The 25,824-nt window shown below is 41.6% G+C and overlaps 1 protein-coding gene across 2 annotated transcripts in view; it reads right to left on the bottom strand.

Moving 5' to 3' along the window:
- The window catches only part of LOC144781546 (solute carrier family 22 member 6-A-like), a 451,615-nt gene that overhangs the window by 79,830 nt on the left and 345,961 nt on the right, over positions 1-25,824 (bottom strand). The window lies entirely within an intron of this gene.

The raw sequence follows: 25,824 nt of genomic DNA, 5'->3' as shown, positions 1-25,824 counted from the left end.
GCAGAAAAATTTGATAATGTACCCTGTATGTAGGGAAAGAACTCCAAGTATGTCAGAGGCAATGCCCTTTCTTTTTTTAGGACAATCCTCCACTACCTTGGGTATTCGTCAATCGAAAATGAAACACATGCTTACTGGTGCTCCATGCCATTATTGGAATAATGTATTACTGAAACTAATCCTGACATGTCTAATTACGGCAGGCTCCACTGTCCTATGTGTTATGCAGTTGGCCCATCATTCTCAAAATAATGTAGTAATCAAAAAGTAGAATATAAGACAAGACTAAGACAGGGTTATCACCTTTTTGGAATTTTAGGGCAAGGAAGGGCCTTGGACCAGTACCTTTCAAACCTACAAGGTAAAATATAATCATATGCCTCACCCAACAGGCATTACTGACAATGCCCACAAACACACAGAGATCTAAATGACCCAACTCTCTCATGTCATTCGCACAACTCATAGACTTAATCTCCAACACATCCCACTAACTACCACACACCAAGAGAACTCCAGAACCAACCCATGTTCTTTAACATTAACTTAGCAGTATTCCACACACCACACATTTCAGATCTCACCATCTGTTGCAAGCTTGATACCCTCCTTATCACAAAAACATGGTTCATTCCCACACCTCACACATCCTGGTTGCCTCCCACAGGCTACAAAATTCATCATATGACCCGTGTGCATAACAAGGGAGAAAGTCAACTTTTGGGTGACTTTGCCCTCCCAGACAACACAAGCACAAAAAAGCCAACAAAACCCCTCCTCAATCTCCTCCTAACACTTGTGGTACAACATGCCATAGAACCAACACACTCCAAAGGGATATCCCCGGCCCTGTGCTCTCATCATCTCCAACAATCCAATGCAAACAATCCATACCCCTGGACTGGAAGTAGCACTTTGCCATTCCTATATCTCTTTTCAGCATCCTCCCAACAAACGAAGCCAAGGCAAAAGAGAATACCAAACTTTTACATCCTTCAAAGACTTCTTCGTAGACCACCTAATCCTTGTACTCACTTTTTTCAGAAAACTATGTGAACATTCAGCCCTCAAATAAAACATGCAAGTGCAAGCCAAAGCCTTCAGAAATCTGGTACTCTAAAGACCTTGAGGGAAATAAACAATCCATCCTCATGATACTGAAGTCTCTGCGCAACACGCAGAACGCTCATCACATCAGCCAAACCAAAGTACTATACCTGCACTGTCAATGAAACCATCAACAGATGGAGAATGAATGAATGAATGAAAGGAATCTTTTATCGCGCAACTTAGCCGAACGGCATCAAGGCGCCGAAGCAGGTCATCTAATGTGCAATCTACCAGCGTAGGCTTTTACAGGTACACTTCAGAGAAGAGCCAGGTTTTCAAGGCTTTGCAGAACAGAGCAAGCGAAGGTTGCCATAAGAGTTCGGGAGGGAGAGAATTCCATAACCTGGGGACAACCGAGGAGAATGCTCTGCCTCCCCATTTCGCTCTTACAAACCTAAAAACCTCAAGAAGATTTTTGTTAGAAGAATGAAGGGAAAGAATGCTTTTCAAGACAATCAAGCATTGCTTTTGGACCAAAAGGTGTATCAGAATTGTTTCGTATGACTTGTGCAATGTTAAAATTTATGTTAATGCTTATGTCATTAGATTTCATAAGGTAGATCTAGGTAAAGTACATCATAACTGAATAAATTGCTTTATTGAGACTGAGTAAAACTTGCACAAAGACATAAAAAGTAGAAAATTACTAATGAGTTCACGAATGCACATATGTGAATTCTGTGTAGGTTTTGCAGCTCTAAACTAATATAACCGTAAATGCATATTTTGAGTTAGATTATTTGAGACTAATCAATTTTAACACCTCTAGCTTTTATCGTCGGAAAAAACATATAGCCTAAAAGCAAATTAGGGAACTATTGAAATCAAGGGACAAGAAAGTGAACTATAATATGATACTGGCATTTTTTTAACAGAGTTATTGCATATATATATATATATATATATACATATATATTTTGCTTGAATTTGTTTTTAAAGGTTTTCCATAACACAAAACAAGATATAAGGGTCTCTTAGGATGGCGGACGGATGGCTTATAAGGGATTTTTGTCCTATTTCCATCCTCCCGGCGATTAGTAAAATCCTTGGAAGACATCTTAATTCAGTCCTGTCCGGATTCTTAGAGTCCAACAGCCTTCTGCATTCCTCACAGACTGGTTTCCGGCCCCAACAGGGGACATAAGCCACTCTCCTAGTGGTGGTTGAAGAGTCCAGGAAAATTCTGGACCAAGGAGGTACAGCAGCTATGATTCTCCTGGACCTCAGCGCCACATTCGACACCGTCAACTACAACATCCTGAATCTCAGACTCAGGAGTCTTGGAGTGACTGGGGGTGTCATCGCCTGGCTGCAGTCCTTCCTAGAAGATAGGTATTTCAGGTCTTTGAAGGAGAAAACATATATAAGCGTATGTCTTTAAGCTGCTTTGTTCCTCAGGGATCTTCCCTGAGCCCTACACTGTTCAATGTATTTATTAGCCCTCTGGCTGAGACAGTCCGTCCATTTGGTATAAAGATAGTTGCATACGCTGATGACACATAACTAGTTGTGGCCTTAAACCACCAGTAAAATTAATCTACTGGCCTGGGCCCCTGTTTGGGAAGGTGGCAAAGTAGATGGAGCTCTCCTGCCTGAAACTGAACGGAGAAGAGACAGAGCTCATGCTCCTAGGTAATTCTCCCATTTTCGACTCAGGGTTATTGTGGCTAAACTTTCTCGGCCCTGCTCCTGCACCAAAAAATCTGATCAAAAGTCTGGACATATGGCTTGATCGCGCCCTGAATTTTGAACATCAGGTGGCGAAATTATCGGCTACCTGTTATGGCATTCTTAGGGTGCTTCGCAAAATCCATCCTCTTCTTCCCTCTCTGGCCAGAAGGTTAATGGTCCAGGCTCCTATTCTCTCCTGCCTTGACTATGGGAATACCCTCTATTTATGAGATTCCCGAGCTACCACCTCCAAGTTACAGATTGCTCAAAACTGCGCAGCTCGTCTGCTCTTCCAGACCCCCTACCGGCAATTCGCTAAGCCGGCACTGAAGGCTCTTCATTGGCTGCCTGTATCGGAGAGAATTACATTTAAGGCTTTATGTATCGCTCACAAGTCCTTCTGGCTGAACGGACCAACAATTATTCAATCTATTGTCTCCCCGTACTGCCCTAACAGAGGTCTCAGCTCGGCTAACCTCCTTCTTGCCTCAGTTCCAAAAAAAAAAAAAAGTAAGAAGCGATGGGCGCTCATTCTCTTTTAACACCGCCGAGCTTTGGAACGCCCTCCCTCCACATTTACATCGGGAGTCTAACCTTATGTCCTTCCGGAAACTCCTTCAAACTTGGCTTTTCCAAAATCCTGCCTAATAATCTGTCTTCTCTGTCCACTGCTGCTATTAGCAATAGGATGCCTAAGGGTAGCTATGCGTTCTATAAATACTTTTTCATTAATTTTTCATTCATTCATTCAATGGACTGTGTCACACATTTCCAAAGCATAAGCAATAGGTTTCCCCCTGTTTTCACTCTTATTTGTTTTATTGGTGGAGCTGCTGGCTTGCTGGCTACATTAGCAGGGAGGCATTTGGAATACCTCTAGGGGAAACCATGCAAACTATCACTTTCTATACTGATGACATGTTAATATATATCCGTTCAGTTCAGATGGACCTTGTCCGTCTTGCACATGTTGTAACTGAGTTTCATGGCCTGTCTGGGCTCAATGTAAACCCTGCAAAAACTTTTATCTTTCCACTGCGGGACCAACCCCATCCAGTGTGCATATTCCATAACCCAGGGGAGTCTTTGAGGGCAACCTAGGCATTGCAATAAGAGCAATCTGTGCCCAAGCCAATTTTTGGGCCATCCTCCCACTGTCAAATGACCGTCTCTAAAATGGCGGTGTTGCCACCCTTGTTTTACTACTTTGTAAACCTCCCAGTGCTCATTCCTGGGACGGTCTTTTGCTACATCAATATTATCTTGTGCAACCTCATCTGGGGCATGAGGAGAATGCATCTTGCATTGGTCACCAGCTTAACTCACACTGGAACAGCTGCACAACATTCTATTTTCATTCTCTGGACCCCATTGAAATGTACCCTACTCTTAGGTATTGCATGTACATGCTTGCGAAATGCCTTGACTTACACTAAAATTGAGCCCCCATATGCCCCGGCCACCCTATTGAAAGGTGTGCTGTACCAGCCAATGTGAATTTAATCAGGTGAATTGGTACACTGGGATGTCAAAGTGTTGAGTACTGTTAGTGAATTGATTGAAGACGGCCTCCTTCTAGAATTTAAGGCCCTGAGCAGCCACCTGGACTTTCCTGCTGGGAAGTCCTTTACCTACGGCAAGTAACAACTGGCCCTGCACCAAATCTAGCGGACTCTCCATCAGGAGCCTTACAGCTTTTGCATACCATGAGACACAGACAACAGTTGGTGTCCTGGCTATACAAGGGGATCCGGGGCCACACTGGTGTCCCCTCCATGCACTGCGGGCCACCTGGGAAGGCAAGCTCCACATAGCCTTCTATGACAGGGAATGACAGGCTGTGCTTTGCTATCCTTCTGAAGTCACCTGTAACATACATTTTAAATGTATTCAAACATGTATCCTTCACAGGGCATACTTAACACCGCAGAAACTGCTGGAAATGTTCCATGCAGCCTCCCCAACTTGCCTGCAATGCCAACAGATGCCAGCCCACCTGATCCACATGATGTTGGATTGCACTCTACTACAGACATTTTGGTCCGGGGACCACTCTACCTTAGAACATCTCACGGACAGGCAGGTAAATGGTTCCACGGGAGTAAACCTCCTAGGGGGCTACCCACGGCCGGGGAAATCAAAATTCACTACCTCATTCCTGGATATTGCCCTCCTCCTGGCCCATTAAGCTATCTCTCGGTGATGGAAGGCAGCAGCCCCCCCTTTGTCCTACTCGCACCATGACCTACAACAGAGGGCATGGCAGTGCTCTAGGGGAGAAACATGGGCTCCAGCGAATACCTATTTCAGATCAATAGGACTCACTGGTTCAGACTCATAAAGATATGATTTTGAAAGCCTCCCATCAAGAAGACCAAAACTCTATATTTCTGATGCCCCTCCAAATCCTACTTCAAGAGATTGCATGAAATCATAGGCTGCCAATCAATTGCACTGTTGGCCCCACCACACACTGTAGTTACACTATTCGTGATCTGCTGACCTAGTTCATGAAATCATGTGCTAAAGCCACTAATGATCCCCAAATCTACCTTGCTCCTCTCTCTACCCCCATTATTTTGTTTGTAGGTTGTATTGCATATTTGTAGTGTACTGGAGGGCAGATATATACTGCTAATGTGGAAGCTAGTTGAGAGGGCCATCACAATGGGGGGTGTTTGCCCCCAATGCCGGCCAGCAGAAATTCTATAACTTACCGTCCACACAGTGGCTCCCATGGTGCATACGCCTATGATACTGGGTGGAGACACGAACTGAGTGTTAGACGTTACAATGTACCGCACAAATCCCCTACTGACTCACACGGCATCAGCAACACTAGTACAAATGTTCTCTAGTTGGTTGGAGGACTGGAGACTGCTGGATGTATGGGGGGCTGGCCATCCAAACGGAAGTGAATACTCATTCTACTTGCCACCACACAACCTACATGTGCCCCTGGATCGCTTCCTTGCCTCTATGGGAAAAGGTCCGACATTTACTGAAATCAAATATCCAGGGCGACAATAGCGGACCACAACCAAGGACAAGTTTGACCTAGGATATACCCTATCAACTTTTCCTCACGTGACGCCTACAGGGAGCTTTGCTAGAGGACAAGGTATTTACAGACGGTTTACAGGAAATTACAGTTTACTACTTCCAGGAAAATACTGACACAGTCACCTTGACATTAGTGGAATGGGAAGCGTTTAAGATGGTGGTAAGGGGCCACTGCATGAGTGCGATTGTAGGCAGCCACAGGAACCTCAAATTATAATTGATGGCCATGTACGAAGAGCACAAAGAATGTGAAAAGGCAAAAATCTGGGGTTACAAGGTGGTGGAAGCAGTATCCGCCGCAGTATGCAGCACTAATCAACCAACTACGTTGTCTGCATTATACAGAATACCTCAGATCCAGCACACTGAAGATGATAAGGCAGGCAAGTTGCTGGCCTGGCTCGCCCCTCTTGGGGGCGTCTATTATTACCCAACTCATGGATGTCAAGGGATCCATTTGTGCTTCCTATGAATGAGGTGTTCCTTAATTATTGCGAGGCCCTTTATGGGCAGGACAGAGAAACCCCCATGCAAACGATAAAGGAGCACATACAGCAAGGCATCCTACAACAGGTTATCCACACAGTAAGGGAACAATTGGGCAAGGCAATAACAGAACATGAAATTCGTGCAGCAATTGAAGAGTTAGCCGGGGATAAAGCTTCGGGGACTGACAGTTTGCGTGATGAATTTTATCATACTTATATGGGCATTTTGATTGCTCAACTTGCTATGCTATACAATGTAGCTTTATGGGAAGGCGTTCTGCCTCCATCAATGCACAGGGCCCTGTTGATGTCTATCACAAAACCACACAGAGACCTAACAGACAGATCTACATACTAGCTTATGTCGCTCTTAAACATGGACTACAAAATACTAAAGTAAAGTACTGGCTAGCCGAATATGCCCTGGATTGCTGGACAGATTAAACTGTATTCTTCCTGGGTAGGAAGGCATTGGTCAATATAAGACGCCGATTCAGGGTACTGGAAGAGACACCAGAGCTAGACAGAACAGCTGCAATGATGCTGTGCATACCCCTTGAAAAGTCATTTGGCACTTTGAGCTGGGGATTTTTTTGGAAGGGTTCTACACCATATGAACATGGGCACTGAGTGGATCTGCTGGATCCAGCTATTGTACACCCCGCCGCAAGGGTCTGCACTGGCAACATAATATCCCTGCACAACGAGATCTATAGAGGGACTAGAGAGGGGTGCCCACTGTCCCAGATGCTTCTTCTGCTGGCGAAATAGCCCCATGCTGCATTAATGTGTGTAACCATCTAATTCTAAATATCTAAGGATACTTCTTAATCCAGGCCTTGAGAATATGATGGAAGATACCTTGAATCACTTACTGTCTAATCTGAAACAGGAAAATGATAGGAGGACAGCCTTCAATTTGTCACTATTGGGCAATAAACAGCTAAGAAGCACATGGGGTCATTATTTTTTATGCTGCCTTTAAGTAAGCTCATTGAAATGATGTTGGAAATATCCTGCATGGTGAAATAGTTTTTGTGGATGGACAAACTACATACCAACACAGATAGCAAAGGCCTATGATTACCACATATGGAATGCTGGTGGATATTGTCCTTCTAATCCAGGCAAGAGGGCAGGAAGGCAGCACATCAGCATAGTTACTTCAAAGCAGCAGTCCAGCGGAATGGCAGTCCTTGTAGCAGGATAGCAGTTCTTCTTCCTGACAGAGTATCCCCAGGTCCAGAAGTGTACTGAAGTGGCAGGGCCTGAGGTCCAGTATTTATAATGAGTTGTGCCTTTGAAGAAGAAAGAAGCTTCTAGAAGTATGCTTTTGAAGTGAGCAGGTGCCCTGCCTTCCTTGCTCCAAACTAACTACATGGGGTATCAAGCCCTATGTTTGGAGAAAGGACAGAGCCTATTCAAGTGTAAGTGGGGCTCCTCCCTACCTTCCTGACAATGATGGCCACTTTTGTCACATCTAAACTCCCCACTGTGTGTGGCTATCTAAGAGGAATACAACTACACCCAGTCACGTGACTCAGAGAGAGTCTACAGGCACCAAATATCTAGGGGATAGGGTGGGAAGTTAATTAGGTAATATTTATTTAATTCAAGTTATTTAATTAAATGATTGATATTTTTCATGTACATTATGAAATACTGATTTATTTTTGTTATGTTATTTTCGGCTGTTAGGTTTATGGGGTATAGGGGGGAAAGTTAATGAAATATTAATTATTCAATAATTGATTATTCAACAGGTTTTTAGTTTTTAGTTTTAGTTTTTAGTTATGTAAATGATTGAAAATATTCATTTTGCTTATATTTTGGTTGCAGACTACTAGGTTTCTAGAGGTCTAGGGTGTGAAATTAATTAAGTATTAATTATGTAACAATGAATTATTGATTGTTAAATAATTATTTAGTTGACTTTAAATATGTAAATTATGAGTACTATTTCTTTTCTTATATTCTAGATGCAGGTTGCTAGGTTTGTAGTGGTGTGGGGTAGAAAGAGAAGACATTAATCATTAAAAACACCAAAAGTTACAGGGACATTAGAGTTAGGAAATAGAATTTAGAAAACTGTAGAAATGTACTGAAAAAGCCAAATGTTACATGGACTTTATAGTTAGGAAATGGAATAAAAAAAGAAACCTAGAAATTCACAGAAAAAAATCAAAGGTTGGAGAGAAGTTATACAGCCACTCATGTACCCACTCACAAACACATACATCCACTTAGACAACAACTAACAGACTGATACAGACATTTGCACAACCTAATCACTCACCCATACATTCACTGAGACACCTAAGCACTCACCCATACATTTACTGAGACACCTAATCACTGACTTATACAGTCAGTCACGCACCCAGTGGATCATCCATACAAGCACTCATACAACCACTGATTCTCAATTACACCTTGAGATATGTATTCAGCACTCATAAACCATTAAAAAAGACTCACAGTCATTGGATGATGTCATGAGTGATGTTGTGCGTGATATCATTTGAGATGTCATCAGTGATGTCACTGACCATGTAATGAATGGTGTAATATGTGAGGTCATGAGCAGTGCATTTAGGGGACTCAAGATATAATTATCTCAGATAACTATAACTACTGAATTTCTCTGGTTTTGTATGAGTGAAACTTGAGCCTAACTATAGCGTCTCTGTAACCTTTGTTTTTTCAGTGACTTTCTATCGTATTTTAACTAGCAGTCACATTTACCTAGTGGTGGAGAAAGGGGGCTAGGCCTCCGATGAGCTTGTAGGAATTTTCAGTGTAGGTCTTACAGGAGGTATCAGGCGAGCTTCTTGCCCCTCCCCCCAAGGTCCCTCAGGAGTAAAGTAGACTTAATCCTCCAACCAGTAGTGCACCACAAGCTGCATTTACAGAGTTGTGGAGAAAGGGTGTGTGGCCTCTGAAGATCTCTTTGCAATCCCGCCGTTTGGAACACATTGGAGCTAACAGGAGGGGCAGTTGGCCTACGTTGCTGGGGCCCAACTACCCCTCCTGTTATTTCCAGTAAGTCCCACGGATTGCTGAGACCTAGTAGGAGGCTAAGCCCTCTTTCTGCACCACTCTGTAAATGTACCTCCTGGCATACTACTAAAAGGGTGAGGAAGTCCCCTTGGCTATTGATAGTCCTTGGGGGCCAACAAACCCTCCTGTTACCTCCAGTAAGTCCCGACACAGTGGAATTGCTGAAAGGTTTTAGGTGGCCATGCCCCCGTTCTCCACCACTCTGCAAACATGACTTCTGGTGCACTACTAAACAAATCAAATAAAAATATAGCTTCATTCGATTTAAAATATAAATCAAAAAAGCACAATTTATCAAATACAATTGCCTACGATTACACCAAATATCATGTACAAGAAATATAGTTTAAAATAGAAGTTCTTACAAACATGTTTAAAAACCAGGACTCATATTTCCCATTGTTTTCCTGGCATAAATAACATGTTTCAGGTAAGTGACCACTGAGGTCGTAAACATCTCATTTTCTAAGGATTGTAGAACCAGGAATGCTCTTAACCCTAAAATGTTCAAAATCGGCACTATCCATCTTTTTATTAAAAGAGAATAAAACTTACAGAATAAAAAGATGTGCATCGTGGATTGTTGGGATAAATCATCGCAAGTGCATGGAACCAGGTTTTTCGATCAATCATTTGTATCCGGGAAACTTATGAGTCTATGAAAGGACCCTAGGCGGAAACGAGTCAGCAGCATCCTATCATAGCTCCCGGATACATGCACAAGATAGGGCTGGGTATCCAGAACCATTGGATTAACTATTTCTTGTGAGAGTCTTATAAACTGCAAATGGGTTAAACAATTTGCTTTCAGTCTTTCCTCAAGATGACAACAATTCTATCCGGCCTAGGAAAATAATCGGGTTGTCCTATATCGCTCATGAAATGTTTAATATAGTATAACCAAGGTATAGAATATACCCTATGCAGCCTTAGGCAATCATTGATTATGTCCCGATTAAAACCGATATGAATTGTCGCCCATATCTTCTGACATAACAGAATTGGTTCAATTTTAATCAGATCTGAGAGATACGGAATCCCCAATTCTGAATGGCAAATAAACGTAGCAGTATGACTATGAACCGCCAGTAAATGTCTTAAGAATGAATTCTCAATGAATTGTAGCTCTTGTACATTCGTATGTCCCCCAATGCCCACTCCGTACTAGGCAGTACTAAGACACTTAGCTTTATGAATTAGGGTTAATTCTGGGACTGGTCTTCTACCTAGTCTTCTCTCGAAGTTGACGAGAGCGCCATTTGCTCTAGTGAACAACAGTTTCCTTGCCAATACCTCTGGGGACCAAAACCCTCTATGCTCAAAGTGAATGCCAAAGTACAGAAATCTATTGGTGAATTCCACCTTGGTATTGTTAATGAAGATATCTCTACTTTTTACAATATTCTTGCCACATTTAATTATGTAGGACTTAGTAATGTTTACTTACAAGACCCTATATTGCAGAAATGTAGCAAAACAGGTCACGACTCTTTGCAGCCCTAATTGTGGATGGGCCATTAAAACTGCATCGTCTGCATATCGTAATGCGGGAATAGGGCACTTATTGATAAAAGGAAGGTCCTGGCATTGATCACTTAAAACCTGGCCAAGGCCATATATGTATCAAGTAAAAAGAAAAGGGACGAGCAAGCAGCCTTGTCTCACTCCTTTTGTAATCGGGAATTCACCCTGCTTTTCAAAACAAACCCTTGCACCTGCCCCTCTATAAAGCTGCCTCATAAAATTTAAAAGAGGAGGATCCATGCCCATATCAGCAAGTATACCCCAGAGTCTATCGTGTCTTAGCTAAAACAAATGCGCAGCTGAGGTCCACAAAGACTAAAAACAGCCTACCTTGTTTAGCCTGTGTGTATATACCAATCACTAGGCTTAAATGTAACCCCTGTTCTATAGTCCGTAAACCTTGGCGAAACCTATTTTGTAAGTTAGAGATGACTCCTGAATCTTCAGCCCAGGTCTGTAATCTATTTAAAATAATGCGTCCAATCGCTTTCAGGAAAGAATCCAAGAGGAAGATCGGGCGGTAACATGTTGGTTTATTGCGGTCTCCCTTTTTAAAAATCGGTACCAGAATTGAATCGGACCAAGATGAAATAAATCCCTGATGACAACAGGTGTTTAAAACAAGTGTTAACAGTGGGCCCCACAGCAAGAGGTTTGATTTGTACACATCAACCGGAACACCATCAGGACCTTGAGCTTTTCCTCCTGCGCTAGCATTTATGGCACTTATAACTTAATCTAAGGAAAAATGTAGATTCGAGGAAACATATTAGAAAGATCAGTCTCTGAGAAAAGGTCAGATTCTATTGGGTGCTCGGCTGAATTTTCATTGTTATAAAGAGTGGTGAAGTGGTTCACCCAGGTGTCCTAACTAATCACAATTTCCATTGCTGGGATACCTCTTGGAGCAAGAAAGGGCGAGTTAACAGCCTTCCAGAAACTAGTATTGTACCAGCATGATATGGCTACATGAAGGGCCCTCCACGAGTCAGCTCTTACTCTTTCCTTGCGTTCCTTGAGCGACTGCCGATATGCACATCTGGCTAGGTTGATTTACAGCTGGTTTCTGTCCTGCTTATGTGACGCTTTTTTAAAATGTGGGTGGGCTTCAGTACAAGCGGAGTCAAACCACCCCTGCTTATTTAATTGTCTAGACTTAAAATTCACATTTAAACACTTCTTTATTTCCGCAGAGATAAGACAGAAAGAATTCAGGACCTCCACATAAGTAGCAGAATCATTAAAGCAGACTGCAAAGGCCTGATTACATCTAGTTATTAATACTTTATTAAACCCTAGAGGATCAACTTCAATTCAGGGAATAACCATTCATTCTATTGAGAGCAATATCGAATAGATAATGATCAGGTGTCCTCCCCTCGCTTGGCGCAAAGCGTAGTAAAAGGAACGAAATACTGATTAGAAAGTGGTCACTAATAGCGATTGGGTGAGTTTCGAAATCTATAACCCTACTTGAATGACGGTGTGTAAGCAATATAAAATCAATGATGGAACCACAACCTTTACCATTGTACGTACATCTAAATGGAACTGTTGGGGAACATAGTTCATTTGTGAACCCCAAATCAAATTGGAACAACAGAGAGTTTAATACATCCCCAGTTGGAAAAAAGGGTGGATATTTAATGGATGGATAATGGATTGGAAATTTTGGTACAAGACTGGATGAGAGAAAGTAAAGCTTAATCATGGTGGCCATGGGTGAATTAGAATGAGAGGATACATTAATATTTGGATTGCTTGTTTGAATAAGCAAGGCAGCTCTTCTCATGGAGAGGGGCATGCTGCTCACCTACTTCACATACTTTGTTTATGTAGGGTTATCAAAGCTATGGTTCAAAGTGGACGGTATTTTTTTAAATTTTGTTCTACTCCCTTGACTCACTGTATTTGTTAAGTGAGGCTGATGTTTCAAACTCATCATTCATCACCCCCCACCCATGGCATTTTGCCACCTATAACCAGAGTGCGGTATGCTTCAATTGGGGACTGCAGTGTTGGCTGTGCAATGTGCGTCTGCTTCAGTTAATGCAACATTTACAAAGTTTTCAATGCCCACTCAGTCTCCGCTTAGTACTTCACTCCTTTAATTTTTCTTATGTTCTTCCGTCCCAGCCTACGCATTAAAATAAACATACATCTTGGCATGTGCCACATTTGATTTTATAACCATGGGAAGTGATTCCAAAATATATTTCTCGTAGCAGATTTATTTTACGCTTGTTCAGTATTTTCCCTTTCGACTTCCGTCAACTAGTACAGTGACTGAATAATCCAAAGATGATGAATCGATGATCAGTGTAGTGACCCCTCTATTCCATATCAAACGCTTTACCCTACCTGCCAAAACCTTCTGCCCTAACTTGCAGTAGAGTAAGTCAATAATCCTTTCCTTACTGCCGAGCAAATTAATTTGCTTGCTGGAAATAATATCTGGTGGTGGGCGAGGCTAGTTAGCAAAGTTGGAGTAAGTGCATGATATGATGTCAAGTTTGACCTATGGGATACACTGTGAAAAATATGCCAAATACAATCTATATAGCACACTCTTTTGCCTATAGTGCAGTGTATTGTTTTCCCTTAGGTCTACTTACGGTAGACAGGATAATAATATCCACCTTTGTAGTTTCCTATATATTATTCATCTGCCTCTTTGGAGTCAGGGTAGAAAAAGAAAAACATTTGGAGAAGAGCAGGTCCATTGGAATAAAAATTCGATAATGTCAAATACAGCTGCCCCAACTGCAGACAGTAGCAAAATACCCAAAGCGCTGACTAGCAGTAAGCATGGCTCCATTATTTTAGCACAACTTGTACTCCATAGTGCATAATGCCTTACTCATTAATGAGAGGTAATTTATTTTTCCTCTCAAAGTGTCTGTTTAATTACTTAAAAAGCTTTCAGAAGAAAAAAATCAAATTACTGTTTTTTTAATCTCGTGTTAATACTTAGCGCTTTTTATGTGAGACGTGTGGGTAAAATATAAATTTTGCCTTATGACTCTCCTAGTCATAATTATGTCAAATTACAATGCCTCTAGGGGACCAACAATGTATTTCAGACAATTGTTTGCCCAGAGCATTATTTACAATGTATCTTTCTTCTCTTTGTTTTTCTCAATATAGCTACTCCTTCTGGTCCACCCATAGCACACAATACCAACAGGCAGGAGATAGCGGCCCATCTGCGGTTGCAGAGGCTGGAACATATCCAGCAGTAATACCAGCGACTGGTGGTCCTAGAGGAAGAAGAGGCAGAAGCTGCCTCTAAGTCTCAGCCGAGGCCCAGTACAGCTGGTCTCCCTCAGCCTCCAGCCTCCCAGCTCTCTCATCACCGGCACCGCTGCCAGCTGATAGTAACTTCTACCACCATCTTCCACTCTGACAACAGCAGGCCATTGCTGCAGCTCATCCTGCAAATGCTGGACCCTATAGAGAGCCGTCTTACCACGATGGAGCTGAGCCTGGACCCACTCCACATCCAAATACAGAATGCCCTCGTCTAGCTCTTTTATATTTTTTGTTTTGGTGGGAGGGACTTGTTGTTGTGGGTGGAGAGGGTGGGAAGGGAGTTGGGACCGGGTTTTTATGTATTGGACATTTTAGATTTTTGGACATTGGTGGGTAGGTCAGCTTCTTTAGGGAGAGGGGTAGGCCTGTTGTTTTGTTTACAAAAAAATAAAGGGGACCCATATTATATTTTATTGAAATTTAAGCCTGAAGTAGTTTATTTTACTTTTATTGTGCACTGCTGCCTTTACTTTTTACACAGCCTGTTTATGTGCTTGTTAAAGTTTACCACTTAGTTATAAAATTATACCTCTCTAACTATCTTGACCATTAAGGGGATGTTGCCAGGACCTATATTGTCTACAACAACCTAGATAAACTATTACTTGCAGTAGCAGTTTCTTACTTACTTACTAACCTAACTAGTTCACTTCATTCCATAGTTGTCTTACCTGAATATAGGTAAAGCAATAACAGGGAAGGCATCACAACTTTACAGTTGATGTCCCAATTCCACCCAAGTGAGCTCAACGTATAGGATTAATCGGAAGCATTATCCATCGCAGGCAACTAAATGGAAATAAAAACACTGAGTTAGTGGGTTATATGATATCCAAGGTTTACAAAGAATTGAGACCAGAGTACTACACGATGACAGAACAAGAATTCCTGATAGTGATAAAATTACTACAAATAGCAATAGGAGTAACATGAGCAATGGTGTGGTGCTAGTAAGTTACAAAATCCTCGAATCATAAAAAATTGACTCAAAGTCTGGATTAGACAAGCTTAGGTTAGGTGTTTACGGTTGTGCAACACAAGGCCAGAATAATGATGATGATGACTGATTTTCTGTGTTCTGTAGCTAAAATATGTATCACTTTAATGCACGGTTGGGTAAATTGGGCCAGTGTGGGCTATTGTTTAGAAGATCCTGCTTTGAGTTAGTGTTGCTTTCACCACATCCACCCCCACAAAGTGTATGAATCCTTGATGGTGTAACTTAAGCCATACCTTAATAACTTACATTGCCCAGGGGAAGAGAGTTAGGGATTTGATAAATGGATAGGAAAGGGGATTTGGGGAAAGGTTTGACAAAGACAAACACTACACAAGGACAACATCCATCAGAGTAATGACCAGCACATCATAATCATTTGCCATCAATCTGATGTAGGAGGAAACAAAGGAACGAGTATAACACAGTACAGGTAAATGCATGGCAAACAGTCCTTCTGCCCCTGAGACCAAGTTGTCAGATATCTAAATGATCTTTCTTCTAGGTTGGGAGTGAACACACCTGCCCTGTTCTCCAAATATGATTGATAAAAGAAAAATGATACTGTATTGCAAAATTAGGTGGTGCATCTGCATTCTCCTCGGGAATGTCCATCACTCTTGTGTGCCGGTCTGGTCCAGCAGGTAAGCAGGAGTGTTGAGCTCAGCTTTTGCCTTTTGTTCATGGAGAAGAATAGAAGGCCTGCAGATAAAAAAACAGAAATTATATTTTTGAGTCAAGGAGAAGGACAGAAGGAAGGGGAGTTTCATGAGAAGTGTACCAAGAAGACTCAGAGGGAGAACAAATGAACATAATGGCAACTCAGAGTTTCACCACCAGTGCAACACACACAGACACACACACACAAACACAACCACACACAGACAAACACACAGCAGCAGCATTTCACAAAGCAACACATCTCTCTATATTCCATATAGATGAATACTAGGCCTCAGGCTCACTTTTGAAGTTGATAATTTTTGCTTCTACCTGTTGATGAGGTAGTTCGCGGTTCCCGCCATGAGTTCTTCCATCGTCCTCCTGACTCTAAGTAACTGAGTCCCAGATCAGTCATGATCCAAGCAAGATAGACATGTAGTGCAGAGCTGTTGAAGAACATGTAGACAAACAGAATTTAGGGCCTCATTTATGAGGTCGTGCGTCACTTTTACGCCGCTGGTGCGTCACTTTTTGTGACGCACCAGCAGCGTAAAAAATGTGCCTTGTTGCACCATATTTACAAAGTGACGCATCTAGGTAGATGCGTCACTTTGTAAACCTCTGCACTACATTATACCTACGCCAGGTATAATGTGTGCAGGGGGGGAGTTCTGACGCAAGAAAGGGTCATAGAAGTGACGCAGTGAAATCTATAAGATTTCACTGCACCACTTCGAGGATACAAATGCGTCAATTTCTTACGCCTGCCTCAGAGCAGGAGTAAGACTGATGCAGGTCCTTCCACATGGGGCTTGCCCCATGTGAAAGGACACATTGCTGGAGTTGCGTCACTTTTGTGACACACTCCAGCAATGCGTCACTTTTGCACCATACAGATACGTCAGAAATACTGACGTATCTGTAACTCCTTGCGCCATGATGCGTCATACTGTAAATATGACGCATCATTGGTGTCGCAAGGAGGGCTCAGTGAAAAGTGACGCATTGCTGTTTTCACGCAGCGATGCGTCACTTTTCATAAATGAGGCCCTTAGTATTTTGCATAGGTTTTTGTTTGTTACCTATTGTTACTGTTCTGTTCTCTGAAGAACCAGAAAAAAAGAAGAGGACTCTGCAAGTAAATATGGCTAAGTGTGATGGGGCCAGCCGCCTCCAGGGAAAAAATGATTGTCCATCATTCAGGCCCCAAACATTGCAAATCATCTGCATCAATTTCCCAAAAATACCATGTAACACCCTCCCTCACTGCCTGCCACCACATGCATCATCAAGTATCAGTCACAATCACTCAATAATCAGATCACTCGTTGGTGCAATGGTTACCTGTTTGAATCCAAGCACTGTGGTGGGCACACTATCTCTCTTTTGATGCAAGCAGCATATTGGAATTTAGCAGTCTTGTAAAGCAAATGATCTCATGGGGCAGCCCTCTTAGGTGATAAAAAAACAGAAGACTCAGAGGAGTGGACCGTACAGGATAATTAATTTTCCTAAAGTAAGTTTATAAAGGCCAATCACTTCCAGGAAAACCAATATCAAACATCATTCAGACACCAAATATTGCAAATTTTCTCAAGAAAGTTCCCAAATCACAGTTCAACACCCTCCCTCACTTTCTGCCACCATATGAATCATCAGTTATCACTAACAGAATCACTCACTCACCACTGCAATAGTTGTAGTTAGCTCTTCCAATCCAAGCATGGGTAGATTAGGTAGTCTGTATTAATCTTTGAAGCAGACAACACATTGAAATTTGGTATAGGCACTAGCTGCAATATGGCAATATATGAGACTACAAAATGACAGGACAGCATAAAACTGACACAAAAATATTGTTCCACTAGCTACTTTTTTTTTGCAAAGATAGAAGTTCAACAAAAAACATTTGAAGGTCCTATGGGGGCACTGGCATACTCAGTCCAGGAAGTAGAGTTTGTCCCAAAACTCCAGTTTTTCACCCAGAATTTGGTCAGCTAACACACTTGATTCTGACCAATTATCCTTCTCCTCCTGTGCTGTTTCAGAAATGGTATAATTGTGTGGTATGAAATGTTGGTTCATTTTCAATCACAGTATATCACAGTAGATTTCCTTTGGACCGCCCTCCTTCCCACGTCCTGTGCTGGGGACACCTTCTCCTATCATTCAGGTTTTTTTTCTGCTTCACTCATTCTTGGTCATCTATACTTGACCCTTTGGCCACCTCTTGGCCTCACCCCGGGCCTTACTCCTGTTTCTCTTTGCTTACACAGCACTATTACCAAATCAAGTAGCCCGGCCCTGATGACGAGCTGAAGTGAGACAGGTCGAATCGCCGTCGACAACCCAGCGTTACCTTTGGCTCCAATGTGGTCAGTTTAAATAATTGAAAAGCACAAACAATATCTACCTTGTATATACCTACTTTTGTTACTAACCACAAATTGTGTTGTACTTTTTGTGCCGTTCACGCTGTTCTCTCTCCTCATTATGTCACTGCGCCGTTCACTGTCGCAAGCACGTTCCGAACGGAGGGAAAATACAAAGAAACTTTATGCAAAAACTTTATTAAAACTTTATTGTTGGCCCTCATTGTTTACATAAGCTTGATCAATATTTTGTGGTCTTCTGGTTTGTATGTTTTTATTCACTTGTATAGCGAACATAGTTAAGGACCTTATTCAATTTTGAATGTCTTAATAATAATAAAGGACTGCTATTATTCTGAAGATCTGCCTCACTCGACTTATTAGCACATTCATGTTTAGATTATATATTTCCTATAAATAATTGGTATAGCGGTACTACCTCGTTGTTGGGTGTTTCTAGATGATCCGCTCCCAATCTTCTTCATTATTCAGTCCCTTTCTTACGGTATTAAACCGTGACATGTAAAATGGTTCGCATTTCTTGCGTTTTTTATCTACATCGCCACCTCTCGTGGTCATTTGTATTATTTCCAAATCATGGAAAGAGTAGAAATATGCCGTTTCGATGCAGAAGGAGATCTTTCGCACATGGAACAGACGTATTAGAGAAGCAGGGAGGCTGATTTTAACAAAACAGGTAAATTGCCGAGCACGCTAGTTAAATTAGATAGACGTAACTAAACTGCGTTGAAAGGTAGCAACGGTAATGCCCCCGAACTCCCTATGGGAGCTACCGGGATTATCTTTGCAAAATACTCTTGAGACTGAAATTGAGCGGCATTAAAGTTTAGAACTGTCGATAGCATAGGTGTAAATTTTGGGAACTAGTGCCATAATGAGGCAAACAATAACTTATGCGCGAAGAGCATAGATAGAGAACTAGTGTAGTCGAGCACAACAGAGTATAGATTAATCTTCATGTAATAGTTAATAATATAGATAAACTCGCTGTTTTTAGCCATGCGAGAGAGATAAATCTCTTGCACGAGTTGCCCGGGATTTTATGGTAATTACCAATATTATTCGCATTACTCTTATGAAGGATACATAATGTTTGGAATAAGAATAAGCAGTTTGTTTCATAATTAGAGTAATATAAAAATTAGAACTAGATAGTTCACCAGTGCGTATTGTAAAAACAGCAGTGAGAAATGAATGAATGATATCTATTGTTATTTCCAGATGGTCAATTGATAAAACCACTGAAGAAAGGCTTTAAAACAAAAAGCGCGATTTACGACAATCCAGTCATGCGTGCATACTTGGCCTCGAAGTCCAAAGGTGTAAGTGGACATGAGTGAACCTTGGGCAGAATGAACCTATTAAAACTGCTGAGACGGTCACAATAATTAGTTTATACGTGTCTCATCCAGCTACAGGTATATCCACATAAACCTCGGTGGCTCCCTTATGCGCAGAAACCACCTCTAATTTCAACTTTTAAGGTAAAGCTGCAATAATAAAAAGAGCCATTGAGCAACTAATTATATTAGCAGCATGGTTACCAATAAGTCTTTTCAAATAAGTCTTTTCAAATATATCTCGTAGAAATCCACAAAAGTGCGACCCCTTATAATTGATCAAATAAAGGGCAGGAACTGTTTTGAATTATCCGCAAACAACGAATGCACCTAATTTTAAAGTATTTTAAACCGCTTTTTCATACTCCATTGAGCGAAATATGTGCGAGTATAGAGACAAATGTTCTCTTAATTTTGATTTATAGAAGCAAAAAAGATAAAGCAAAAACAGTGATCCTTATCGTGATGACTCTAAAGGACACAAACCTTACCAAGTAGAAGATAGCCTAAACGTAAAGAAAAGGCTTGTAATAGGAACCCGTACTTACAAGGTATGGTAGTAATTTATTACTTACTCATATGTTGAGTTCTGCCCTAAAAAGAACCTTCAAGAATTCACCTTGGCTCTATATAAATCCCAACCACATTGTGTAACCAAACTCCACTTGTTTGCCCTGTATAGTGTCATAATGTTTTGAAAAACAACCTGTGAATGATAGAACTGCCAAATAGTAAATATTGTTAAAAAGAAGTCCAAGATTAAATATACTAATTGTATGTTTCGTTTATTAATCAGAGAACTGTCCTGAAGAAGGTGTAAAACCGGAACGCTGCGTTGACAATCTGTTTTCTTACTTATGCTTTATTATGTAATTGTGTATTGATACATTTTTTTAACCTTGTACATGGCACTTATGTGCACAATATTGTATTGCATCTTACTGAATAAATTGTAAAACATTTTTTTTATATATTACACTTTTGTATTTTGTCTTGGCAATCTAGTTGATAATGTACTGCAGTGGCACAAGTGTCCTTCTGAGTGGTTAGTGGATTTTGATGCCACTGTTTCCCCAGGGGAATTATAGGGACGTGACTCTTTGTTGCATAATGGTAATGAACATTGAGAAATACGAGATGGAAATTAGAAGACAACTCTCTAATGCCACCCACTACCGCGCCCTCAAATCTGATCCACTCCCAAATATACGACAACAGATACAGGATGTAACAAACCAGGCCTTACTCTCAGACATCATATCTAAAAAGGTACATGCCTTTTTGAATAACCCACACCCCAGAACACCAGTTATGCACATTTTGGTTCACAAACACCTTACAGAACCACCAGGAAGACAAATAGTCTCTGGCTGCTGCTCTATCTTGGAACCCCTGGTGAAATATATTGATGCCATATTGAAATAATTTTTTTCCCTTACTGATACCTTCATTCGGGACAGTACCCACCTTATAAATATCATTGACGACATACCCCACAATGAAGAAACCGATTTGATAGTGGGATTGGATATCAAATCTCTTTACACTAACATACCCCACAGTGAAGGCTTGATGGTCATTAAACAATTCCTGGATACACACATGCATCCCTCTGAATTTATAATGGATCTACTTTGGATCACATTCTACTATAACTATTTCCTATATAAGGATACTTTTTATCTCCATGTCAAGAAAGTATCAATGGGAGCATGCTTTGCTCCTAACTTTGCTATTCTCTATGTATATAACCTGGACACTACACACATCCTTGCACTTATGAATCCCTACGTGCAACAGATACGTCTATGGCACAGATACATAGATGATATTATTCTACTCTCGCAGGGTAACCAAGACGATTTGTCATCATTGCTCACTTGGCTCAATAACTGCCAATCCCACTTGACCTTCACCTCAGATGTGAGATCCAATGACTTACCATTCCTTGATCTCACCCTCCATGCCGAAGATGGATCGATTGGCACTTCCTTATTCCGCAAACCAACTAAACGAAATCCTCTCTTGTTGTACTCCAGCTACCATCCACGGGGTCAGTGGGATGGTTTACCATACAGACAGTTCCTCCACATCCAAAGGAATTGTAAATGGCGTAAAGGTTACTTCCATGAGGCTGCCATTCTCACTGAGAAATTGCTAAACTACCCCAAATGACTCGTATCCTGCGCTTGTAAACGAGCGTGGTACTGTCACAGGGAAGTTCTCCTAAGTCCTCACCCAAACGTGCTAATTTTCGCATCCCCTTTGTCTCCACTTACAGCCCCTCAGCAACAAAGTGAGCAAGGCGATCAAGAAAAACTGGCACATACTTCGGAATCAGCCCTCTTTCCAAGAACCACCGCTCTTTTCATACAAATGGGGTCATAACCTATCTGACACATTGGTGCACACATTCACCTGGCCAGATAACAGGATGCAAACCCAAACCATTACCTCTTTGTGGGACTTACCACCCACTTTGGGACACTATAAATGCCAAACTTCCTCCGTATGTGAACTCACACTCAACACAAAAGTATTTACCATCGGAGACCGCTCTTACCAACTCAAGCAATTCTCTAATTGCTCGACCACCGATGTGATTTACTCTATTCGCTCCCCCTTAATCTCGTCTACATCGGCCAAATAACCCAAATGCTCAAACAACGTATCTCACAGCATATGAGTCTCATTAGATGCAACGCTGAGTCAGTTACCCCGTTGCACATTCCAAAAACCACAACCACTCAGAAAACGATATGGTCTGACAAGTCATCGATCAACCAGTACTACCAACGCGTGGGTGCAACTTACGTCTGCATCTTGAATAAATGTGAATTTCGCTGGATCACAATATATGACTGTCAATAATGGGCTCAACACACTTGATGAGTAGAACACGACCATTGAGGCACCTTGAAACTCCCGCTGTTCTTCCTTTCCCTAATATGATCAGTATCCTATGTTTGAATCTGCTTTTTCATATTTATGACCACCGAAGTCCTGCCTGACCTTGTCCATCATCTCTGTTTTCATTGTGACAGGTTTTATTTAAATGAGCTTATATATTGATTACTCTGTGATTATTCTCTTGTTGTCCCTCATGGTCCCCTCTCTAATTTCTGGTTGAGAAATTGTTTTTTGTACGCATACTTCACCCAGGTCTTGAATGGGTTAACGGGTATACTCCTGTTTTTTTGTGTCTACAACCCTATTCTGTACACATGTTTACGTATATGAGCTGCTTTTGGCCCTGGCAGGCGTCAACCCTCACAGCTTCAGCACAAGTTGACACCAATCAACCAATCAAAGCAAGGCCAGCAGTTGGGCTGACCTGGGCTGGGATGGTCTACTGGCATGAGCGCTATTGGGCTGCTGCTTAAACTAACATGTGCGCACCAGCGGGCAGTTGCAAGGCGGGGTGTAGGACAGCTGTCCCTATGGCACCTGGAATTGTGTCCATGCCCTGGCTGCACTGCCATCCCTTCCTGCTGCAAGTACTTCTCCTGCTGAGGCATGCAGCGAGTAAAGCAATGAGAAGGGCGGCAGGCTGTGAGGGGCACTGTGAGCAAGAGGAGGCACATGGACAGTGCTTGCCCAACAGAGGGCTTGTGGAATGGCTATGTGAAGACTTTCGTTCAGCCCTCTGAGAACCGACTTGCAGTTCTGCGGTTGCTCTTCGCCAGCCTGGCCTGGCTGCAGTCTGTCATCGATCTGGGCTCTTTGACCCCTGCTGCCCACTCCCTCTGCACCTTTCTAGCCAGGCTGGTGAGCTCCCTCCTGACCCTCGACTCTGATCACTTTGGAAGCTCCGCTAGGCTGTCTCAAGAAGAGCAGCTGAACAGAAGGTGCCCAACTGTGATCTGGCCCAGTCGGAATAAAGAAATAGAATGCACAGTGTTCTGTTGCATCCTAATTGCTGGGTTGGGACCGACGACAGGAGGTTGTCCGGTCCCAGTTCCTGAGTCCGTCCGACAATGCAATTGGGCCCTTAGTGTGAAACGTGGCATTATTTGCAGTTTGAATTAGTACACACAAAGGCAATATTCGTGGCGTTGTTTTGTTTACCTAGGTAACCACTTTAAAGTCAAACAACCCCACCATATTTATTATTAAACATCAAAATACCACACAATATAGAGAATGATAGAGCTCTTTCCTTTATGTCCATATATTCCAAAAGAGACACCTGTGCTACTCAATGAACTGAATGGGTAAAAGGAATGGTAATCTTTTAAAAATGGAAGCTAGTGTTCACATATGGCAGATGAGGTGGTCCAGTGGGGAATGGAATAATCATCATCATTACACAAATTACTAATGCTAATATGTCTACTCCAAAGTACACTACAGCCAGGTTGTCCAGGAGAAAATGGTCTTTTATACCTAAAAAACTGACTTCTGTTGTTCAGCTGTGCGTCCTTGGAGGATGGATGGATGGATGGATGGATGGATTGATAATGGATTGACCTAGGCAAAATAGAAAAAAATGTAAATTAAAAAAAGAAATTTGAAAAAAAATTACAATTACAATTTGTTTTTAAATGCACATTAAAAATGTGTAATTAAGGAACAGTTAAAAATGAAAAGAAAACAATTGTATTAAAAAATGTTAAATAAAATGTTTTAAAAAGTGAAATAAAAAAAAGAATGAAAAAAGAAAAGCAAAAACTTACAAAGATAAAATAAAAATTATAATTAAAAAAACAATTGCTGATGTTTTTATGGGAAGATGAGAAGAAACCTCTTGGTTGAGCATTGTTCATCAACATCATATTCCTATGTACATACTACAATGATCCTCAAGCATATTATTAAACTGATATCACATTCACCCATGGAAGCCTATGGGAAAGGCACACTGACTGGATGCACAAAATAGCTGCCAGCCAGTGCCACATGGTCAACTTAACAACAAGACTAATCAAGAAGGCATGGGTAACAAAGAAGACATGGAGGCCTATGTCTAGAGCACATTGGTTGGCTATACAAAGTAGCCGCCAGCCACATGGTGAACAACAACAACAACCAGCAAGGAGGTATGGACACAACAAAGAACACATGCCGGCCTATAGCAAAAGCACACTGGCTGGATACACAAAATGGCTGCCAACCACATGGTCACAACAACATGCAGGAGGCATGGAAAACAAAGAACACATGCAGTCCTATGGCAAAAGTACACTGGCTGGCTGTACAAAATGGCTGCCAGACACATGGTCACAACAACAACCAGCAAGGAGGCATGGCCAAAGCAAAGAACACATGCAAGCCTATGGCAAAAGCACATTGGCTGACTACACAAAATAGCCACCAGACACATGTTCAAACAACAACAAGCAACTGGACCTATGGACACTGACTATACAAAAAAATGCCTCTGTCCACATGGCATGGGGAACAAAGACAAATGGTGGCCTGTGACAAACACACTCACAGAATGGTCAGACAAAGGAGGCGTGGTAACACAGAAAAAACTGAATTAATTCAGCAATGCCAAAAACAAAAGTTAACTGGTCTAAAAATAATTACAACACACATCCTCCAAAGGCATCAAATATAATTACCCAACCTATACACAGTTTGCAGAAAACAAACATTAACCCCTTCCATGCTCATGACGAGCTCAGCTCGTCATGCAGTACACTGCTTGTGTGCTCATGACGAGCTGAGCTCGTCATGAACAATGGGATTCAAGGGAGTTCAGCACCAAGCGGGAATTGCTGTAGCATTGATAGTGTTAAATAGCCCCCAAAAATGCATTTTGTAATTTAATTCAATGCCATCAATGGTCTAAATGATGTTTCAATTCAACAGACACCACAGAAACAGTTGTTTCATGCACCCATGACTAGTTCTGGGCCTATTGGCTGAAAGGCCCATTGGCAGACTAGACCACATACTGAATTAAATGAATATTTCAAATGTATTAAAAAAACTTGAAGAAAATGTATTAAACTCTGCAACATTTTTCCTTTACAAAACAAGAAAAGTTACATGCAAAAGAAAAATAACTAGGCTCCTAGTGAAACTGCAGGCCACCCATAACAATACATTTGAAAAATCAAATAAAAGTACAAATACACCCGGGTGCATGCCCCCAATCAAACGAACAATACCCTTATACAACAGTTTTTTTTAACTAACTTGTGAATCTCAAATACAAAGTCCTTAAATCCAATAGTATATATGCAGCAGACAAG

Source organism: Lissotriton helveticus, chromosome 9 (genome assembly GCF_964261635.1).
Source record: "Lissotriton helveticus chromosome 9, aLisHel1.1, whole genome shotgun sequence".
NCBI classification, from domain to species: domain Eukaryota; kingdom Metazoa; phylum Chordata; class Amphibia; order Caudata; family Salamandridae; genus Lissotriton; species Lissotriton helveticus.
The sequence above is the reverse complement of the archived record's forward strand: the minus strand, read 5'-3'. Positions and strand labels throughout refer to the sequence as shown.